We start from the raw sequence: 15,072 nt of genomic DNA on the forward strand, positions 1-15,072 counted from the left end.
TGCCAGCCTTCCTGGACTGACTCTATGGAAACAGGGGACCCAGAGACAGAAATAAACTGCCAGGTTTCCGGGGCGGAGGGGGGGGGGATATGTAACTACCAACCTTTGTGTTTCCTTGCTTGGGGGTGTGTGGAGGGAGCAGGAAGCAGCTCTGGGCTCTGTCACAGGATGTGCCCCCACCATGTGTCATCTCCCTGCCCATCTCTACAACCCTTTACCTCCGAGGCTGGGTTGAGACTAGAATTTGATGAGTTAACCACGGGGGCCCTGGTGGTCTGAGATGAGCATTTGACAGCAGAGTGCAATCTTAGGTACCCATTTTTAGAGACTATCCTGGGGGACCCCCTAGTTGGACCACAGCGGGTGCTGAATAGATTAAGAAGGGCCCACCTCAGGGTACGAAGATTAGAGTTGGAAGATTTATATGGGGTGCCCACTCTGCCAGTAGTCAAAGGCAACGCCGAGTAACATACTGGGCCATGGTTTCCATCACGGTTTAAGGGTTTGTCTTGTGTCAGTAATTAATTCATATTCTGAAGCCAGTTTGTCTGACTTTGGGTGTGCCACTGTCTAAACCTCTGGCAGGTCACTGAACCTCAGCTTCCTCCAGCGCAAAAACATTGTGTCTTTATTGGGACCTTAGTGGACTTTATGCTTTTTGATAATGCAGAGCCAGTGTGCAGGCCGTCGGCCACTAACTTTGAGTAAGCGCTAGATGCAAATGTGTTGTATGAAAACACACTGTTTTGGTTGTAAGGAACTTTTCCCTTGAAAAGGGAGCTTTGTAATCCCTCTCCGTTTATAATAGGAAAACCTAAGCTTCCCCCCCCCCCAAAAAAAAAGTGAAGTGTTTTGCTCAGGGAAATGCGCACAGCAAAATGATCAAGGTACCCTCCAAATAAAGCCGGGTAGCTCATCCCAACTTACAGGTAAGGAAATCGAGGCCGGTGATTGGCCACTGGTGCTCGGTGGCGCTATCCAGTAAGGCCCCAGTCCGCCGCTGGGGAGGGAGTGTCCGGACCGCGGGCGCTCACCGGAGGAGGGGCGCGCAGGTAGCGGGCGCCCTGGAGCCACCGCCCGTGCAAGGCGCTGTTGGTAGTAATCCCGCCGCTCGGCACGCAGAACGAGCAAGTCGAGCCGGGTGTCACCGGGGCCCTCCCAAGCCCGGAGCCGGATCGAGGCGGCCCTCCCCCTCCCCTTCCACGTGTCCCTCCTCCGCGGGTAGCCGAGGGCCTGGGCTAGCGGGCCGGGGGCCAGGAAAAAAAAAAAAAGCCGAAACCACCGCCGCTGGGCCGCTCCCCTCCCGCTCAAAATAGCCCCCAGCCGGGGCTGCCACGCATTCCACCGGCCCCGGGACGCGGGAAGGGGCGGCGGGCCGGGTTACGTGGCCGCCCGGCCGAGTGGGACTGGGTGGGGGCGAGGGCGGGCCGCGCGGTCGGCCGGCCGGCCGGCATGTGGCTCTCCTTCGGGGAGCCTTGGCAGCCTGGGCTGCGCGCTGCGCCGGGATGATGGAGAGCTTCAGGAATTTCCTGCAGCTGGAAGAGCGCGGCCGGCCGGGGGAGCCGGCCCAGCGCAGCTCGGAAAAGGGGAGCCGCGCCGCCCGACCCCCGGACGCGTCTCCGCCGCTCCGGTGGTGTGGGAGATTTCCCCCGCCCGGTCCCCGGGCCAGGCGGGAGGCTCCCCTCCCCCGCCGCTCCTTCGAGGCTGGCGGGGGTCCAGGCCCGCCCTTCCCGGCCTGGGCGGCGGACAGGGGCCAGGTGCAGGCAACGCCCCTCCCCCAGCCGCCTGGTTTCCCTCTCGGCCCGTCACCTCTTCGAGAGTCAGAAGCCCTGCGGCCTCCTGGGGAGGGGGCGGGGGCGCAGGCGCAGCCACCGGGGCGGCCAGGTAGCTCGAGGGGCGGCGGCGGGAAAACTCGGGAGCGGATTCCTCCGGCCGGCAGACCCTCGCCTCCTGCTCCAGCCGAGGCGTCGAAGAGCTTCTCTGTAGGAGGGAGGCGAGGCAGTCTTCTCCCAGGCCCCCTCCTCCTCTTGCAAGTGCCGAGCCAGTGGGCGGCGGACCGCTGGGGGTGGAAAAAAAAAACCACCCTGGATATTTTCCCCCAACTCCAGCAGCAGCTTGCATTTTGGGGGACGACTCTGCACCTTGCAAGTCAAGAGGTCCAGGAAAGGGACCCGGGAGGGAGGGCCTCCCTTTTACCGGAGCCCTGAGATCCAGGGGAGTTGGTAAGTGACCTTAGGGCTCACTTTTTTTTTGTTTTTTTGCACGGTTGGGTGGAGGGGTGTGTGTGTTGAGAGAGTCGTTTCCTCACAACTTTGCCTAATTCCAGCACCGTTTGGTAGAGCACTACAAATGGAGATGGATGAACCGTTTGGCCACTCCCAGCCAAAGGCCCTGGTTCAGTTACAATTCCCGCCCCCACCGGGTTCCACCGCGTTAAACCAAAGCAGCGGTGGTAGGGCCGCTTGGAAGCCTTTCTCGCCCTGTACTGTACAATGACCTTGGACAAGTCTCCTCGCTCTTGAGTTTTCCTTTCCCTTTTCTCTCTGAAAAACTAGATGATGGTAGACAGGCCTAGGCCTTGTGGAGCTCGAAGTTGCACTTGTAAAGCAATTAGTGTAATGCTTATCTATAGTAGGGACGCCTGAGGAGCATTCCGTCCCGTTCAGAATAGAGGCCACCCTTAAAACAGTAATCCCATCTGCCTTCTCCCGGACCTGTGAAATGTGGCTTCCCAAGGAGTCGGTGCCTCTTGGGAAAAATGGAGAGTCGAAGCCATTGGCTTTAGTGAGCCTTCATTTATTCACTAAATCCTTGCTTAACTGTTGTTAGTTTGAGTTTAAAGTGCTGGGAGCTGGGAACCAGTTCTGGTCACAATGCATTAAATTAAAGTCCTTTCTCTCTCTCTTCCCCCCCCCCCCCCTTGCTCAAACGTGCTGACTGGAAACTGATGCCCCAGAGGGGGGTTGGTCTCCTCCGGATGCTCCCACTGTTCCGCTGGGGGTGGGGCTGACGGAGCACAAAAGCCTGGCTTCTCCAGGTGTAAGGCCCAGGCAGGCTTAAGGTCAGTTGGATTCCTCCTTTGGGGCTCCTTGCTCACTTTGCACTCGGCCACTGCCAGATGCGCAGATTCAAATTCAAATTCCCCTAGGCTCAGGAAGTGCACCTGGTTCTGTGTTGTTCCCACCCTGTCCCCACCCCCACCTTCCCCGGTCCTGTTTGCTGTTTGATTGGCCTTCCTTCTCTTGTGTAAGGCTGGTATACCGGAAGGAGCTCGGGACTCAGTAGGCCCCGCTGCTGTTGCAAGAATTTAAACCTAGCACTTGGGAGGCAGAGGCAGTCCAGTCTCTGTGACGGTGTGAAGCCAGCCAGGGGAACACAGTGAGACCTTGTCTCAGAGCAACCAAGGTTCCGTTGGACTACAAACTTGGGGCCTACCTCTGTACCACTCAGTTTGCCTTCCTGCTGAATGGAACTGAAATAAGCTACTTAGGCACTTCCATCCCCAGCCCTTTCTATCTATCAGGCCCAAGGCTTTGTGTTTAATTCCCACCAACTAGTTATTTCAACGCCACCAACTGTAATACTGGGCTCTATAAAACTGCCTTGAACACCCCACCTCCACAGTGCATCCGTCCCAGAGCCGTCCTGGCAGAGATCTGCTTCAATAACACAGACAGGGATGCCCGGGAACGAATAGGTTTCATTTTGAAGGCTAGGTGTAAGGGGTTCTGGCCTTGCTCTGGGGTCCAGGTTTCAAAGTTTGGGAACTTGGCCCCATGGCTGGACAAGGAAGGCCAGGACAGCTGGCTCTGAACCACCACACAGGGGCAGCCTGTTTTGCGGAAGCAGAAAGTGTTGCAGCCCGGGTTATGGCCTAGGTAGCAAGGTTGTAAAACAGGTCCCATCAGAAGTCGACGTGTGTGAGTCAGGCGGCGGCGGTGGTGGTGCACAACTTTTTGTCCCAGCACTCGGGAGGCGGGCAGATCTCTTGAGTTTGAGGCCAGCCTGCTCTACAGAGCAAGTTCCAGGACTACATGGAGAAAACCCTGTCTCAGAAATAAACCAAACCAAACAGAAGTCAGCATGCTTACATCTGGCCGGTTTCTCTAGTGTACCCTCAGAGAGGACTCACAGCAGTGGACTAAAGCCAGCAGTTAGGCTGTGTGACTTGGAGCAGGCAGCTTCCTGAGTCTCTGTTCCCTTCTGCCTGACATGAGTTGGATTAGTGACTCCCTCAGGCACCTTCTAGCTCTGACAGGCTCCAAGCCTGTGTTGACTGATGTATCCTAGGAGATAGCACAAGGAAAACCAAGACGGCTGGGAGATTCCTGTCAAGGTATCCCCCCCCCCCACACACACACCCAACCTCCACCCAGAAAGCTGGAGCGCCTTCCTTACTAAAACACACCCTTCATGGTGGAGGGGCCATGTCACCCAAGTGAGCATCATAGTGAGAGAGGTCTGTGCTCTAGATTAAGCCCTTGTGACAGGCAAGGCTGTGAGTCTGCGTGTTCTGGAAGAAAGGAATGTGTGTGTGTTTGTGTGTGTCAGGGACCATTCAGCCTCTAGGGATGGGTGCTGGGCATGGGGCTGCTAACTTGTGGGGTGCGCTGTAGACAAGGAGGCTGGCCTGGGGGAGAAGGAAAAACAACACTAGAGACATTTGCCTTGGGTCTGTGCTGGGCAGGCTCCAGCCTCGTGGCTCATGCCTGGGTTTGTCCGTTTGGTGATGGGTGTTGAGCTGAAGGGCACGCTTCTGAACTGTAGTTGTTCTATTGTGGGGGTTTCTGTGTGGGGCTGTTGTCAAGATTTCCTGAACAGTGACTGTCTGGGAAGGTGTGTCTCTCAGAGGCATGTGTTGTAAGATTGTAGGCAGCCGCTGGTCATTTGGGATGCTCTCTGATTGTAAGGGGCTATAGATCGGTACTTTCAGGCTGCCAGTCAGTCCTGGCCGTGTGCTGGGGGGGTGGGGGGGGAGAGGGGGCTTTTCTCTAGCCCTGATCCAGAAGAAGGCCCCAAAACTGGGTGAAGAGAGAATTCAAGTCTTGCCTTTTTTAGTGCTTGTTCAGGTAACAGGCAGTCGCTAGGCTGCTTATTCATAGTAATTTTACCACGGTGCCTAAGTCAGGAACAGGCGTGAATTGACCTTTTAACCCCTTCCCCACCGCGGGATTAGATTCTGTTTCCTGTTCAATCTTCTCCTGAACCAGTTCCATCTCAACTCACCTCCTGCCCCAACCGTGGATAAGCAACCCCAACCATCGCCTTTTTTTTTTCCTTCCCCTCCACCCTTATCAGGCCTTGGGGGGAACCTGAGGGCCAGGCTGGTGCAGGGTCTGCCAGGAGCTGAGGGCCCAGGCGGGAGTGATAAATATTGAAGAGGAGGGATTTCGGTGTGGGCTGGAGCAGCTGCAGTAGTTCGAGTGTCACACTATCTCTCCCCAGGTTTACTGACCCATTTCCATTCACGCGGCTGCCGGTTACCTAGCAACGGCAACAGTCCCCCCAGAACAGGCGGAGTGTGTGTCTGCCATTAGCGACTGCTGCAACTGTGTCAAGGTTACCCCGCTCCCTGCAAACCCACCCCGGCGGGTTTGTTTTCTGCCAGCGCCTGGCACACACCATGCCAGCCCAGGCAGGGGGAGAGAAGAAGGCTGGGGGCCAGCCTTAGGGGCTTGGGCGAGGGCGGGGGCGAGGAGTCTACAGTTCCGAATCCAATGGGAGCCAACTTGGACCGAGTCCGAAGCCTCCCCTCAGTCTCTCCCCCCCCCCCCCCATTTGCTGGTGGAATTCCTGAGCCTGAGGGGGAGCAGGGGGTGGAGCTGTCCCTCAGCCCTGACCCCCGAGATTCCAGAACCTGGGGGGAGGGGTGTAGGGCCAGGGGCCTCCGGGAAGCCTGCCCGGTCTGACCCCACCTGGCTTGTTCCCCTGCCCTGACTTCCTCCCACTTGTATGGCGGCTCAGGGCTCTCTGTTGCTCTCGCTCTTTGTCCTAGCCTCTGTGCCTGGGCTCCCCCCCCCCCCAGACGCCCCAGGGCAGGGTTATATTTTCTCCCATCAGACTAGGGACTCTTGAGAACCCCCAAGGTTCTCCAAAGCCTCCACTCTGCCCTCAGCACCAGTTTTCCTGGCTGTTTTCCCATATTATGGTAGATGAGATAAAACATTTAGGCTGGCAAGGGATTTCTTAATGAGGTACTAGCCAGGCAGGCGGGTGCCCCTATCCTGCCCTCCCTGAAGCCATTATCGATAGGGTTGGTCAGAGGAAGTAGAACACCCATCTTGTCTTCTTGTAAACCATGCTGCAAAGGGTTAAACTGCCCCCCACCTTGGTATGTGAGCTTCCTAGGCTGGGAGGGATTTGGGGGGGGTGTCCTACCACCTTATTACCACTCATGGTCAGCTCAGACCTGACCAGTCACATTCCTTCCCAGGAGGGTTGGCGCTTAAGGCAGAGAGGGCAGAGGCTTGGAGGGAGTTGTGTTGGGGGGGGGGGGCGGGGACACTTCACCCAGAAGCTAGGGTAAGGAGCAGCTGGGACTAATGTCTGAATCTAGCTCTCATTTTCCAGGCTTCAGTCTCCCTATCTTCCCTCCCACTTTCTATACCCTCAGAACCTTCCAGGTGGGTTCCCCCCAAGTCTGTGGCATAGGTGTACAGACCTGACACCAATTCTAAACAAAGAAGAGCATGGCACAGGCAGTTTCTGACATGCAGAGTGGCCCCGGGGGCTTATGGGTAGCCTCCAATGTGACTTTCTGGTGCTTGGGGGAGGTTGGCTGGGTCAGAGGCTCTGGCATCTAGGGTACAGAGCAGGCTGTGCTGAACAGTTAGAAAGAGACCTGGGCGGGAACCCAGGGAGCCTGGTCCTCTGCCCAGCCCCATGACTGGCTCCTCATGGCCTCAGTCATGAAGAGCTTAGGCCAGTTAAGAGCCCTCCTATCCTGTTAGTCAGTGATGATGGGTGGACAGTGATGGTCTGGAGAGCTGTGGGAAGCAGCCAGCTCAAGGGGGAGCTGCAACATGATCCCGTAGCGAAAATAACCCAGGTCATTTTCAGCTGCTTGGGCCGAGGTATCTGATCCCAGCGGGGCACCAGGGGCAGGGATGTGCCTTCTGTAAAGCTCCTTGGAAAACCGGATGCCTAGGGTTGGAGGCTAGAGAGAGGTTGGCATGTCTGGCTAGGCTTCTTCAGACCCACTGGAGGCCCTGGCAGGGGCCCAGGAGTTAAATAAGGAATGCAGAGGGTTAACGGGAGGTGAGGCCTGGGCTCCCCCTTTGGGTCCAGGCCTGGATGGGGTGAAAGGTCAGCCCGAAGGAGTCCAGGGCACAAACTAGGGAAAGAGTAACCTGATCCGTCTCCCTGGGTAGGCTCTGGGATCACTGCACCGCCTCCCCCAGGAAAGGTGCTTTGACACCCCCAGGGAGGAGTTTGTTTGGACTTGTTCTCATCAGGGGCTCCTGGCTAGGGGAGGGTCCAGGTCCGTGGGGGTCAGGCACCCCAGCCTGTGTGGAATGCTTTGTCATTCTGGGGCTGGGGGAGTTAAGAGATGACCCCCGCCAGCCCTACTCACGTTCTAGACCGCTGTGACTCCGAGGCCAGCGCAGAGTGGCACAGACACCGATGAGTTAGAGTTGCCAGCTTGGTGCTAGACTGGCGTTGAGACATGCGTGAGCTGGGGAGTTACACTTCCATTCAGACATGTCTCTGCTGCCTGGTCATATGGGTGGTAGGGTGCCCGGGTGTAAGATGGGAGACAGAGACAGCACGTGCGAGAGCCTGGGCTCTTAAATCAGGCTTGGCTCTAGCTCAGATCTTTGCCTCTGTCTTAGGATTGAGTGAGATCAAGACTCGAGACACTGAAACAAGCTTTTAACCTCACTCAGCATGTTCACCTGTCTGCAGAGTAGGGTGGAACCGGGTGACAAGAGAGGGAGTGGTGGTGGGGGTGGGGGTGGGGCTGGGGTGGAGCTTGGGACTAGGACACTTAGCATGCTTAAAGCTCTGGGTTCAAGTCCAAGCACTACCCAAAAAAATACAAAGAATGGTAACAAATCTCACTTGCTGCCAAGCCAACTCTGGAGAGAAGTCGGTAAGCTGTAGACATGAAGGAAAAGGGTAGCTTTGAGACTGACTGACTGGGTCTGTGTGAGGCACCTCAGGTTGGTGGGGCTAATCTCTAACTGGCTAACTTGGGTGGAATATGAGGTGAACCATGTTCTCTGTGAGGCTAGAGTTGGTTTCAGTTCAGGATTGTTCCTGTTGTTGACCTCTGGGGCTAGTGGCAGCAGTCGCCCCCCTCCCCCAAACTCCACCCTGGCAGGCTTTGTGTGGCTCTGTGGGTGTAACTGTCCCCAGAGTGTGTGGCTGTAGGTATGTTTGAGAAGGCGCAGGCATCCTGAGAACAAGCAGCCTTTTGTCTGCTTTCAGCCCCCAGCTGGGCCGGGCTCTCTCTGGGGGATCCCCTGTTTCTAAGCCCAGATCCTGCCCACGGTCTACATCTTTGCCCACAGGTATCCATCCGAGGGGTACCGGTGTTCTGAGTCCGGCCCCTGACACACATACCCCCATCCTGGGCAGGGGAGGCTTTCGTTGAAGTCCCAGGAAAGACTGTCTGGGACTGGAGCGTATTCCCAAAGCCCCGCCCCGCTACTTGAGGTGTCACTCCAGGTGCTGCCATCCTCTCAGAAGTCTCGCCTGCTCTCCCGAGCAGAGGACAGTGTGTGGAGTCAGCAGAGGACCAGACTGGACTATGTATGGGGCAGGGAGACCTCAAAGGGCTCCCCCCCCCCTTTCTTCCAGCCTGAAAGCCTGAACAGAGACCCTGAGACCTTGCGCCCAGCCCCCACCCCGCCCCACCCCTTGAAATCTTAACATGGCTTCAGGAGGCCTCTGTTTTTTTCAGTTCCTGCCCACATTTTTCCAGATGCTACTTTATGCGGCAAACCTTCCCAGAACCGACCCTCGCCTCCTGTAAACACACCCCGTCCCATTGCCTTCACTTTCAGCACTGAGGTCCTAGCAGTGCCAGCTACCCACGAAGCAGTTTACTGTGTCTCAGACACTGTCCCTTCCTTGTGTGATTTGTCTTTTCACAACTCGGGAACTCCTGAACAGGGGCCACAGACATGGCATGTATCAGAAAAGGCACCACTTAGTGCTTAGGTTGCAACGGATGAGGACACACATTGCTTAGGGGTGGAAAACTGGGCAGAGCCACCGGGCAAGCAAAACCACCAAGGCTAGAAGCTGGGCTCCCCTCGCCTTTGGCTCTGAGTGTGACTGGGAGGGGAGAGCTACAAGGAGAGACAGTTCAACCCCATCCCTGTACACAGATCAGGACTGCGCTGTATGTGTCTCTCTCTGCCTTCCACACACCTGTACCAGACCCTCTGACTTAAAGGAAGTGGAGGCCATGTTGGGGGAGCCAAGAGAGCAATCCTGGACTTCGTGAAGAATTGTGAGCCCCGTGATTGGGGGACACCAGTTCTGGGGACATAAAGATTTAGCTCGCAGGTGGGAGGTTCCAAGTTGGGCAAAGAGGAGTGTTGGGAGCCAAAGTATGTGGGGGTTCCATGCAAGGGAGGCAGAGATCAAGCTGGCCCAGCACCCTCCCCCTACACACACCCACAGGCTGGCCTAGTGGAATGCTGGGAAGCCCCAGGGATGAGGCCCAGCAGCCAAGGTGTCTCCGGTGGCACGGAAGCAGTTAAGAGCTGCCTCAGCCCGTTCCTTCAGACAATTAGTGACATCTCGCTTGACAACACCACACTGAGCTGATGCAGACCTCAGCCCCCCCCCCCACCCCCACGGCCCCCCCCACCGCCGCTTCAGCTGTTTATTCTTGGGCTTTAACAATTGGGATTCTGACTTGGAGGAGCGGGCGCCCTGCACTGCCCTCTGACCCACCGTCGCCTTGGCAACTGGAGCCCGGTAGGCCTGAGCTCTGCGTTAGGATTACAGATCCTGAATTCACAATCTTGCTTCCCTGCAAGCAAAAGCAGCAGCAGCAGCAGCAGCGTGTGGGATCCTCAGCCATACTGGAGGGGACAGAGGAGGAAGATTCCCTCGGGGGGATGAACTGAGACACAGGTGGAACCCTGGGATGGCACATGTGACCTGGGGACCGGTGCCTCCCTTGGGCTTGGGCAAGGCCCAAGAGTCCTGTTCCACTCAAGTATCTTCCAGTTGCTCTCTGGAACTTCCTGGTAGAGCCCTAAGGGCAGGGGCAAGGCTTCATCACACACACACACACACACACACACACACACACACACACACACACACACACACCCCTTCCCCCTTAGTCAGCCCCCTACCATGCCCAGAGCTCCAAGTGCCAGCAGACTGTGCCCCTGCCGTGCCCGCCGCCATGGCAACAGGCCCCCCTCCCTTGACAGCCCTGCCCCCCCCCCACCCCAGCAGCCAACTGCCCCAGCTGAAACCAGAGCCGATGCATCTGTGAGCCTCATGCCCAGACCCACATTCCATTTCTGTCCTCTGTCCCCCCCAGATCTGGCGACATCTCCCCTCCTGCTCATGCCCCTCCCTCCACCCCTGCCTGCTCCTGCTGTTCCCCCCACACTCTATCCATCACTTAGTGTCTTCCCCCCCCTCCCCTTCTTTCCACCCCATTCTGTGAGTGTATCTCACCCTCCTGACTGTCTCCGCTAGGCTCTGGGTGTGTCAGTCCCTCTGTCTCCTGCTCCCTGCGTTGCTGTGCCTAGGCCTGTCTGTGGCAAGCTCTCCATCTCACTGTGTGTGTGTGTGTCTTTGTCTCTGTATCATCCTGCCTGCCCCTCTCTCTCTCTCTCTCTCTCTCTCCTCTTTGTCTTTTTCTTTCTCCTTCACACTCTTCCTGAGCCGTCTTCTTGCTGTCTTCCCTGGCATGGTCTCCCTACATCTTTCCAGCCCTGTTTCCATCCCCTCCCTCCCGCCCTTCCTTCCTTCCTTCCTTCCTTCCTTCCTTTCTTCCTAAGCTGTTTTTCTTGCCCCCAAGATCTTCCTCTTTCTGATCCTCTTCCTTGATCTCTCCTCCTCTTCCCGCCCTTCCCGGTTCACTCTAAATTCAGATTCTTTCAAGGCTCCTCTGCCTCCTGCTTGGCCATCTCCCTTGTAAACCAGCAGCCAGGGAGCCGAGGGTAGCCCTTCAGAGTCGCCCCAAAAAAGGCTCCTTTCTAATAGGGACTCTGTGCTCTGAGCACCCCCACTGGGCATATGTAATTGAGCTTGAAATGGACAGAGTCTAAGATTAAAGAGCCTGCAGAAAATGGGGGTACCAGACAAAGACTGGGAAGCCTCCTTGGCAGTTGCAGAGGTTGGGCATTCCCTGCTCGCTCACTCTTCCAGCAGCTCACGTGGCACAAAGGAGCGGTCCCCGGGGCGCTAAGCTAGACAAGAGGGTACCTACGAGGCCCCTAAGGTTCGTCCTTTCCCCTGATGTGATGGCTATCTCAGGCTGTGCCTCAGTTTACAGACCTGATACTCTTCCCCAACTCTGGCTTCTTTGAAGTACTTCGCGTTCCTGAAGCAAAAGTCAGCGTTCTGAGGACCGAGAAAAGGTTCAGGCAACTTAGTGCTCATCAGCACTGGGAAGAGCACTGCCAGAACCGGAGTCTTGGTGAAATCAAGGTCCTGTCTCCTTTCAGTGCCGAGTTGGGGGGTAATGCCCACCTTTCCCACAAGGCTGGCAGCCCCTGTTTTCCAACCCTCCCAGAGTGGACAATGGCCTTTGGCCTTCCTCCTGTCATCCTCCTTCAATGAATGAGCTTAGAGTCATGAGCAAATGGGTCCTAGGGTAGGGAGCCAGGCCTCCAGGGTCCAGCGCTGGCCTCTGGGTGTGGTGAGGCCTAGTCTGGCAGACAGTTCTAGGACCCTGGGATCTGGACATCACTCACCAAGGGGGGGTCAGGTATGGGGGTAGGGGTGCCAGGGAGGCGGTTTTCACGCAAGGCATGCTGGGCCCCCTTGGCGGGTGGGTGGGGGGAACAAAGCTGGCATCGAGGCCTCAGCTAAAATTAGCTGCTTCCCTGCGCGGGAGCGAGCATGCCTGCCAGCCGCCCAGATCGCCGCTGCCTCGGCAGGCCATCTGTCGCCACGTTTTTTTGCTAAGTCCCCCAGGGCCCCCTAGCTCTAGCCACCCCCAGGGGCTAGAGGGACTCTGCTCTGAGAATGTCACTGAAGAGAGTTCTGGCCTTTGCTGCCTGTAGTCCGGCTGTGTGACCTCAGGCTAGGTCTGTCCCTCTCTGGGCTTCCTTCCACACAGTAAGGGGGCCCTTTAACACTGCAATCTCCGGTCCTTTCGTCCAGGGTGGCAGGTACTCCTGTGGGGCAGGGGGCTAGGGTGTTTTCTACTTCCCTTTGAGCTGTTGCTCTAATCCAAGGTTCTATGGTAGTCCAAGTGAGGCTGAGGGTAAAGGTGCGGGGGAGGACAGACTTGCCATGTGGGAAGCCAGGGCCCCGGTTGACACCGGGCTAGCCTGTGCCTTTAGGGGCTCCAGCTCCTCGGTTACTGGCTTCTCCTTTCCCATACACTTAGGCCCCGTGGTCTTGCGAGGCCAGCTTTACAGATGGGGAGCCTGGGATGCAAGAAAATGAGGGTCCTTGAGGAAGAAGCAGTGGGAGGGGCGCCCATGGCCCCCTCCTCCCTTCTACAGCTGCTTTCTGACCCCAGGACTTCCTTGGCCCCTTTTCTCTCCCCTAAGCCAAAGAGAGGCTGAGCTGTTGCTCCAAGGTCACCCAACTTGGCCTGGAGGAGGGTAGACTTGAACCCGGGCCTCTTGGCCCCCAGCCTTCCTCACCCTCTGGCCAGCAGGCTGGGCTTGTTCCCCGAGTGAGTCATGCTCCTGGACTTTGGCCTCTTTGTCCCTATCCCTAGTTTTGTGGCCTGAAGTGTGGCGAGGGGGGCTTTATAAGGAAGAGGACAACCCCACAGCAAAAGGGAGCTCAGGCCACTGTCCGACCCCTTCCTTGGGTTCATTAGGAATGAAAATGGGAGCTTGGGAAGGTGAGCCGCCCCGGGGTTGTCTGTGTGCTGGGCCAGCTTCCTTCCCAATGCTCCGCTCTCAGCACCGCGCTGCCTAGCTGCTGGGTTACCCAGGCAGGAAGCCACAGTGCCTTCCCTCCTGGTGCCCAGGGAACAAGGTCACACCCAGAGCCCCGTGTGCCTCTACCTCCTCCTGGGGCCAAGAAGCGTTTGTCACTGGGGCAACGTGTGGCTGTGCCCGGTTCTAGCATTGCTGGGGTGACATTCATGCCCTGTGAGCTGTGACGCTTCTGCAGGCAGAGGACAGACAGTCCCACCGGGGCTGGTGACAGTGCTGGAGGAGGGATGTGGGTGGGCTGTCACCTGTCCAAAACAGGCAGAGGTGGCATGGCATGTCTAGATGGAGGGTACTCAGAGGAGGACAAGGTTATGTCCCTGCCTCATACTTCAGTGGGTAGAAGAGGCTTGTCCCATGGCTGGGGCTATTTTGGTTCACTGTGTGTGACAGGTTTTTTTGTACATCCCACATCCTGTCGATGGGTAAGAGGTGCCTAGTTAGGTAAGTTATGCTGTGACAACTGGATAGCCACCTTGTACCATCTGGGGGTATCAGATAAGACCATTTGACGTTTTCAAGGAAGCAACAGGTTGTGTGCTTAGCTACTCCTGGGTTGTCAGTGGCGGTATGCCTGTCTCTGGCTGTTGTGGGGAGTGGCGTCCGTGATTACCTCATGCTGTTGGGATGTTGTCAGTGAGTCAGGGGCTTGTCTCTCTCCCTGAAGAGACAACATACTACCCTGTGGTATGGGGCTGGCAGTTGGTGGGACTTCCCCTTGCAGACCACAGGGCCCCCCCCCCAAAAGGCTGGCCAGAGGAAATGCTTGTGGCCCTAAGCACAGACAAATAAGAGGTTGGGAGGGGGGGTCTTAGTGCCGCATGACCTACCTTCTGACCCGAGTGCCAGCCTTGGGACTGTGTCCCAGGAGAAAGGACCCAGTGTTTTTCAGATGGTGTGGGAAGGGGCCTCTGGGGCCTAGGCAGGTGTGTGACTGAGGAGGTGGTGCACCAGCCAGGGTTTGCATGAGGGCTGTGTCCCCCCATGGCCTAGGGACCCTGTTGCCTGCCTCTTCTGCCCCTGAAACTGTTAAACTAATTAAGGCTGTGGAGCTGCAGGATTAATTGGGGCAGCTCACGCGGGCTGGGGCTCAGGTAGTCGATTAGGGCGCCGCGGAGGATATTGGATTTCTGAACCGCAAGTCAGCACTATTCGGGTGTGTTATCTCTGAGGCTTGAGGGTCAGCGGGCGGGAGGCTCAGGCACGGGCTGCCCCCACCTGCCACCCGCCTGGGCATCCACTTCCCTGCCCATGAGGCCCTCACATAGCCCTTCCCACCCACCGTGTCCACCCCACCGCACTCTTTGGGCTTGTGTGGATCAGCATGGTCTCTGGTCTCCCCTCTCCACTGCCATCGGTGTCAGGCTGCCTTCCCTATACTGCAGTCCTCTCTGTCTCTCTCTCTTTGTCTCTGTATCTGCCTCTCTGTCTGGGGCCTAGTCCAGCCTACCTCCTTCTCCTTGTCCCTGTCCCGTCCCGTCCTGTCTTCTCTCCCCCCCCTCCCCCCCCCCCCACCTCCTGCCTCTGTTCACCTTTCTCTTTAACCGGCCCCTGTCTTCAGCCCTTGTCTCTCTGTGTCTCTTCCTCTGTGCCTCTGGTGCTTGCTAGAGCACTGCCCCCCCCTTCTCCTTCTCTCTCTTGTGTGGTCTCTGCTAGTGTCTGTAACCAGAACAAATCTCCCCCAGCCAACACCCCCGAACAAGGAGGCCAAAGCAGTTAATAGGAAACATGTGATTCTGCCTCGCGCCTGGAGCACCGTGAAGGGAGCCTTAGTCCCAGCCCAACCCTGCTCCCTTGCCACGTTCCCCCACCACACAGCTGCCCCCCACAGCCTGAACCCCACCACACAGCTGCCCCCACACAGCCTGAACCCCACCATAGCTGCCCCCCCACAGTCTGAACCCCACCACACAGCCTGAACCCCACCACACAGCCTGAACCCCACCACAGCTGCCCCCACCACAGCCTGAAC

The 15,072-nt window shown here is 57.3% G+C and overlaps 1 protein-coding gene across 10 annotated transcripts in view; it reads left to right on the forward strand.

Annotated features, from left to right (window-relative positions):
- AHDC1 (AT-hook DNA binding motif containing 1) overlaps positions 1-15,072 on the forward strand; it is a 68,664-nt gene that overhangs the window by 27,150 nt on the left and 26,442 nt on the right. The window contains exon 1 of one of the 10 annotated variants that reach the window (XM_084787894.1): positions 2,084-2,222. The exons of the other annotated variants lie outside the window; for them this stretch is intronic. The gene's annotated coding sequence lies outside the window, so the exon portion shown is untranslated. Of the gene's footprint in view, positions 1-2,083; positions 2,223-15,072 lie in introns of those variants that run through there. 10 annotated transcript variants of the gene reach the window in all.

Source organism: Acomys minous (assembly GCF_964271855.1).
Source record: "Acomys minous genome assembly, chromosome: 6".
In the NCBI taxonomy this organism is placed as follows: domain Eukaryota; kingdom Metazoa; phylum Chordata; class Mammalia; order Rodentia; family Muridae; genus Acomys; species Acomys minous.